This window comes from Bison bison, unplaced genomic scaffold (genome assembly GCF_000754665.1).
Source record: "Bison bison bison isolate TAMUID 2011002044 unplaced genomic scaffold, Bison_UMD1.0 scf7180017862188, whole genome shotgun sequence".
NCBI lineage: Eukaryota > Metazoa > Chordata > Mammalia > Artiodactyla > Bovidae > Bison > Bison bison.
In genome coordinates, this window is record NW_011492760.1 from 170,042 (window position 1) to 177,598 (window position 7,557).

The window sequence follows — 7,557 nt, forward strand, 5'->3', positions numbered from 1 at the left end:
CCTGCCAGTGTGGCAGACACGGGTTCGATCCCTGGCCTGGGAAGTCCCCACGTGCCATGGCCCATGAGCCAGGAACCCATGAGCCATAATTACTGAGCTGGGGCGCTAGAGTCGGGAACCACAGTGCTGAGCCATGAGCCACAAATACTGAAGCCCCACGGGTCCTGGAGCCTGCGGTGTGCAAAAAGAGAGACCATTGCTCACCCCAGCTAGAGAGAGTCTGCATGCAGCAGTTAAGACCCAGCACAGCCAGAAATAAATACAAAAATAGACAAAATTATAAGAAAAAAAAAGATATAGCAATTAGTCATTTTGCTCAGCAAAGGCGTGTTCAAAAAGTCTAAACTGTGCAAAACCAGGACTCAGGGGCATGGGTTTCGTCCCTTGAGGTCATCTGCTGTCACCTGCCTCTTCTCACGCCGCCCACACCAATCACCAGTCAGTCACCAATGCCCAAGGGCGCTCTGTGCCCAGCGCGCCAGCACCCGCCCCTACCCCGTCCGCTCCGCAGACAGCCTGCTTCACGGGGACCTGCGGGGGTCCACACGCCACCCTTCTGCTGTGGGTGCCCGCGGGGAGAGCTGGAAAACGCCGCTTCCGGACTGCTTACTGCTAAGCTTTCCCACGTGGCTGGGGTTCAGCTGGTGATCTGCCCCTCAAAATAACCTTCCGCGCGTAACCTGAAGCTGACTTCCGGGGTGACTGAATTAGGAAGAGAGTGAAGTGGGGGCATATGGGAGCACGCCCTCAGCTGCCCGCGAATTCTGAGTGCTGGTTTCATGACCCATCTCCCTGGGGAGGCGGGGACGGGGCCCGCACATCACCATCCCCCAGCCTCGAACTCACACGGGGTCTCCAAGCATTAACCCTTCAGACGCACGCCCTGCCTCAACAAAGGCGGGAACAGCCCTCTAATTTAGCGCTTCATCACTCCATCAGCGAGTCTGCCAGGGCCGTGCATGTGTACAAGTCGCGGCCCGTTTTACAGTCTGACACTTGCTTTGTTTGCTGTTGTTCCGGGACCAGGGATGGTCCTCAGTTAGGGGGAGACCCAGAATGTGATCTCAATCTTAGCTGCCCGTGTTTTTTTATTTTTTTTTTTAAGGCAGTAGTTACAGAACATCTGGTGAACTGTTTACCTACCTATACATTTCAAGGATAAGCTAAAAGAAAGAAAACTGATATTACTTTCTGAGGAATAATCTAATTGCTTGACTTGCCAGAGGGGAGGAATATTCACGGAGGAAACTAATGAAATTTCTAAAGAAGATGGAGAATAAATGGGACGGGAGGAAAAGAACCTTATTTTCAGCGGTAATGAATACTCTGATAAAGAGAAATGCAAACAAGAACATAAAGACGGACGGAAACAGATTACTTATCCAATTCTGAGGTAAAGAGGGGCTCCCTACGGATAAAAACTCAAGGAGGGAAAACTACCCAAGGAAAAGATGATGGATTTTATAAGTGGATCTGTTACTCCTGAGTTATTATTCATATTACTTATTTAAAATCTCCTCACATCAAAAATAACATAAGCAATATTATAAAGACTTAAATTTTAGGATACATTGGAAGGGGATAGGAGTCTGCCAGCCCCTGGAAAGGCCACTTTGGCACAGGGGTGATCATCTGGAGGCAAAGGAGGATTAGCAGATGCAGAAAGCAGCCTCCTCAGAGCCCTTCCACCTGCCGAAAAGCAGAAACTCCGGAGGACCAGAGAGGGCCATAAACCCCGCCTCCGGGGAAGCCCGAGGCTGTGAAGACACAGCCGGTGCTGAGATGTGTCTGCAAACAACCTCAGGGACAGATTAGGAGTCTGGGGCTGACAACTGGACACACTGCTATTTGAAAAGCAATCGACAAGGGCCTGCTGCACACCACAGGGGCGCTACTCGACGTTCTGAACAACCTCAATGGGAGAAGAATTTGAAAAGACCAGGTGTAAGTGTGAAGGGAACTGAATCGCTTTGCGGTACACTAACACAACATTCTAAGTGAACTGTGCTCCAATATAAAATAAAAACGTCGAAAAACCTCACGGAAACAACCCTCACCTTCCATTGCTGCTAAGTCACTTCAGTCGTGTCCGACTCTGTACAACTCCATAGACGGCAGCCCACCAGGCTCCTCTGTCCCTGGGATTCTCCAGGCAAGAACACTGGAGTGGGTTGCTATTTCCTTCTCCAGTGCATGAAAGAGAAAAGTGAAAGTGAAGTAGCTCAGTCGTGTCTGACTCTTAGCGACCCCCATGGACTGCAGCCCAACAGGCTCCTCCGTCCATGGGATTTTCCAGCCAAGAGTACTGGAGTGGGGTGCCATCACCTTCCATTAGTTCCCCCCATATATTTACTTCCCAAGTCTGCTGCCCTGAAAAGCCCGGACCCTTCTCCCCCTTTTCTGCAGGCCTGTTGTCCTTTGTTACGATGCTCCATGAGCCCAGGCTCTGCCCTTCCTTCTGAGCGCTCCGTGTGCCCGGGTGCACTTGGCAGTGAACCCTGGTTCCCTCTTGTTCAGCCGCCTTCCCTCAGTCTAGCTGCCAGGGCCCCAGCCACAGAACCTAGGAGTGTGGAAGAAAGAGATTTCCTCCTACAATAGCCAAAGGACTACTATCCTTTGGAGAAGGGAATGGCAATTCACTCCAACATGCTTGTCTGGAGAACTCCAAGGACAGGGAGCCTGGCAGGCTAAAAGTCCATGGGGTCACAAAGAGTCGGACACGACTGAGTAACTAACACTTACTATCCGTAGTCAGTATTTCCGTAACAATATTGACTGATACTCTACGTTTCTGGTCAAGCATCCAGAAAATTAACAAAACATGAAACAAATGGTTAAAGGACACCTGGGAAACACTCCATTCCTCTAATGAAAATCAAAGCTCGGTACTTTATTAACTAAAAAACCTTTGTGTGTGTTTGTGTGCTATGTCAATTCAGTCGTGTCCGACTCTTTGTGACCCCATGGACTGTAGCCCACCAGGCTCCTCTGTCCATGGGATTCTCCAGGCAAGAATCCTGGAGTGGGTTGCCATTTCCTTCTCCAGGGCATCTTCCCGACCCAGAGATGCAGGAGAAGAAACAGACCTTGGGAAAAAGTTCCCAGAAAAGGAATTGCTGGGATAAAGAGTGGTCACGATTTCAAGTCACCGTGACGCGTGCTGCCAGACAGCCTTCCAGAAACTCGGTGCTTCACTTACATGCCCGGCAGACTGGATCCTCTGTTTCTTCTCCTGCATCTTTGGGAAACGTAAAAAAAACTTAAAAAAAATATTAATGAAAGTATTGAGCTTTGATTTTAATTGGGCTTCCTTGGTAGCTCAGTGGTAAAGAATCTGCCTGCCAATGCAGGAGACATGGATTCGATCTCTGGGTCGCTGTCAGATGTCCCGGTACAATGATCCTCAGTGTCTGTCACTTGTGAGAAACCGGACCCTGCCTGACGTCCAGCAAGACTAAACAGCACGGGCATGTTTGCGTCTGAAAGCAAGTGATCCAGAAAGATGCTCCTGACACAACGCTGAGAGGAAACCTCAGCGTGAACGCCACGAATGCAGGAGGTGTCGGGGGAGAGCGAGCCGTCACTCGGTCATCTCTGACTCTTTGCGGCCCCATGGACTGTAGCCTTATTTTCGATTTTATACTTTTCTTGACTTCTCCAAAGTTTCTACAATTAATCTATAAACCTTATAACGAGAGAACAAATATAGGTAATGTTAGCTCCCACCCATGGAGGTGGGAGTGATGGTGGTGAGGGTGAGACAAAAATCATTAAAAATAAAAAACAACCAAAACCTTTTCACCTTTTCAGGAATATGCATTTTAACACAATCTAAACACTCAGGCTGGTCAGGAAAGTGAGTGGAAACAGAGGAACCTGGAAGATCACTGTGACGTTAAACGTTGTTCTTTAGTTGCTCGGTCGTGTCCAACTCTTTTGGGACCCCATGGACCGTAGCCCACTATGCTCTTCTGTCCACGGGATTTCCCAGGCAAGAATACTGGAGTGGGTTGCCATTTCCTCCTCCAGGGGATCTTCCCGACCCAGGGATCGAACCCACGTCTCCTGCACTGGAAGGCAGATTCTTCACCACTGAGCCACCAGTAGAGGTGATATTAATTAATGCTCACCGACGAAAACCAAAAACGCTTTTTAGGGAACTAAATGAAAAATTTCCCCCAAGTTTCATCTTCAGAGCTGGAGATCCCCATTAGAAACCACGAGGGCTTTAGCAGGCACGACACCCATGTGCTCTAGAACTGAGGAGTCAGTGGACATGAAAGGAAGCGTTTCTGCTCAGACTACAAAGGGGATAACAGTGCTGAAAGTTTCAAAAGCTCAGATAAAACAGCATTCCGACTGAGGTGCAGGGATTAGAGAGATGCAAGGTCAGCATCCTTCTGCAGCCTTTGTCCCCCTGAAGCGGCATTTCACTGGTCGCTTGTGAACCACCATTTCATACTCTGAGGATTCGCCCCGCTCTGCGTTTCTCAACCGGAGAAACAGAAGTGGCAAACACACACACACACTCACACTCACACACACACTCACACTCACCCTCCACCCTGGAAGGCTGGCCATGTAAGCTGGATCCATAAAGCACATTAGCTAAAATCAGCTGTTCAACGGTCTGTGTTTTTCAGTGGTTCTTTCTTCTCCTTTTTTTTAAACCTAGCTGTATTTGGATTTTTCCCTAAAAGATTCTATCAAAATTCAAGAAATACTGCATGTTTTGAAAAGCCCAAACTATTCTCTGCTTTTCGCCTCTAAGCTCATTCTGCAATTTTAGGAGATTGGCTACTGTCAACAGTAGCCAACAGAGCTGCCAATTAGGGCTGGCACTCTCAGAAGCTTCCTTAAATGACATAACGAACAACCTTGCCAGCTACTCCAGGAGGTTTTTCATTTTTTTTCTTCTTAGTTTTGCTTCTCTGTTTTTCATTCATTGCTGCTCACGTGGTTCCCCCCCTAACTTGGTGCCCCAAACTCAAACACGGCACACTAAGGGAAACATTTGAACCAAAAATCTATTTACTGCGAGCCTGCTGGTGCTGCAGGGAAGAGACCAGCAAGCCTGAGTTCCCCGCTCGTGTGTGTGTGTGTGTGTGTGTGTGTTGGGGGGCACGTGTGTGTGTGTGTGTTGGGGGGCATGTGTGTGTGTGTGCTGGGGGGCACGGTTCCAAAACCACAGCATCGAAGCTGGTAAGCGCCTTCCACCTCGTGCGGCCCACTGTGGACCAATGCAGTCATCTTAGCGTCATCATAACCCTCTGCTCAGTGATCCATCCTGCTCTTTTTTTCTTCCACTGTTGACTCTAAAGCCTGCTGCCCTTTGCCTTCAAATGTTGCCATTAGGGGCTTTCCTGGTTCTGACTGAATTTGACCATTTTTTAAAGCTCTGGAAAAATAAAACCTCTTATTCATAGTACAGAGAACTATATTCAGTATCTTGTAATAAACTATAATGGAAACGAATTTTGAAAAGAATACACTGATATAATGTATATAGAAAGTATATATGTATCTCATCCCCTTGGACAGCAAGGAGATCAAACCAGTCAATCCTGAGAGAAATCAACCCTGAATACTCATTGGAAGGACGGATGATGAAACTGAAACTCCAATACTTTGGCCACCTGATGTGAAGAGTTGACTCACTGGAAAAGACACTGATGCTGGGGAAGATTGAGGGCAGGAGGAGAAGGGGACGACAGATGATGAGATGGTTGGACGGCATCACCAACTCAATGGACATGAGTTTGAGTAAACTCCGGGAATTGGTGATGGACAGGGAGGCCTGGCGTGCTGCAGTCCCTGGGCTCGCAAAGAATTGGACACAACTGAGAGCCTGAACTGAGCTGAGTATTTCCAATTTCTTTAAAAGAAAATAAAAGAACTTAAAAAGGAAACAGAAAATTATCTACCTAAACAGGCCCTGAGTAGCGGATGTAGGATCATCCCTGGGCAGTAACACTCAATTTTCCTTTACTTTTTCTGAAAGGAAGCAAGGGGGTGTACAGTCTAAGCAGAGGTTATGTTAGTGAATGTTCTGATTAATCTGCCATCACGCCCTTGACGGCACTGGGGGATGCTGAATCTACATTCCGCAGGCAGCTGAGATGACAGATGAGCAACGACCTTCTATCAGCCAAAACCTCAGAGAGTCTCTCCAAACGCGGCAGTGCATATTTTATTACTTCCAAGAAATGAAATTGAGAGTACACACTATATATTCAAAAGAGCTACTGCAAAACCAGAAAAACAGGGAGGAAAAAAAGCCACCACTGAGAGTACTAAACCCACCGAGGTACTTGCGGCCTAAGTGAAATCAACACACCGGCTTCTAACACATAACTGATGCTAGTAACTGAAAGACTCCTAGATATTAAAAAGTTGTCTCATGTGTTACTAAAAGAGATCTCAGTATAATACAGTGCAGGAGCGAAAGTGAAAGGAAAGAAAGAAAGTGAAAGTCGCTCAGTCATGTTCGACTCTTTTCAACCTCATAGACAGTCCACGGAATTCTCCAGGCCAGAATACTGGAGTGAGTAGCCTTTGCCTTCTCCAACGGATCTTCCCAACCCAGGGATCGAACCCAGGTCTCCTGCATTGCAGGCAGATTCTTTACCAGCTGAGCCACCAGGGAAGCCCAAGAATACTGGAGTGGGTAGCCTATCCCTTCTCCAGTGGATCTTCCTGACCCAGGAATTGAACTGGGATCTCCTGCATTGCAGGCGGTTTCTTTACCAACTGAGCTATTAGGGAAGCGCCAGCAGGAGCAAAACTGGACTCTATCATTTAAAACAGCCTCCCTAGTTCTGGAAAGGAGCCAAATGCGGGGACGTCTGGACAGGAGGGTCAGAGAAGCCATGGAATGAGAAGAATGTGATGACCCCGGCGACCAACCCTGGAAGAACTCAGAGGCAGAAGGAAGAGAACTTTTCACCTGTGAAGGTGCATGCCCAGCGGGCTGTGCCCTGACCCCTCTCTGCCTGTGAGGAGCCTCCGGGCCGAGCCGCCCTCACCTCTGTGCCCACGGCTGCCCCTGCCCAGCCAGGGCCCGGCCTCGCCCTGGCTCCACCTGCTCCCCACACCCGTCCTCCCACATCCACGCACACCCGATCTTTTCTCAGTGCCTACTCAAAGCATAAAACTCGTTTCAACCACAGGCTTTAACAGGGACCATCATCTGTGTGTTGGAGAACGGCAGCCTTTCTGTGCTGCTGGCGGTTTTCCTTTGAACGGGCACATATTACCTTTGTAAGCACACAGTTAATTACAAGGAGTAAAAAATTAGAAAGACGCAATGAATACTCTTCTGTACATTTAACAAAGACAACTGAGCCACTCTCCTCTTCCTCATGCCCCAGTCTGTACTCCTATGGCAACCTGTACTCAGGGTAAACAGCCAGACCACTCATCAGAACGTATCACACTTGCCTGCTGTTTACAGATCTTTCCTTCCCCAGCTCAGGGGTTGGCAGACCACAGCCCACAGACCCAGCACGGCCCTGCCACCTGTTCTGCACGTAGTCTGCTGGGCATCCAGCCGCATGC

At 48.6% G+C, this 7,557-nt stretch overlaps 1 protein-coding gene across 1 annotated transcript in view; it reads right to left on the reverse strand.

Annotated features, from left to right (window-relative positions):
• The window catches only part of LOC104983314 (solute carrier family 22 member 23-like), a 106,128-nt gene that overhangs the window by 79,475 nt on the left and 19,096 nt on the right, over positions 1 to 7,557 (reverse strand). The gene's annotated exons all lie outside the window — the stretch shown is intronic.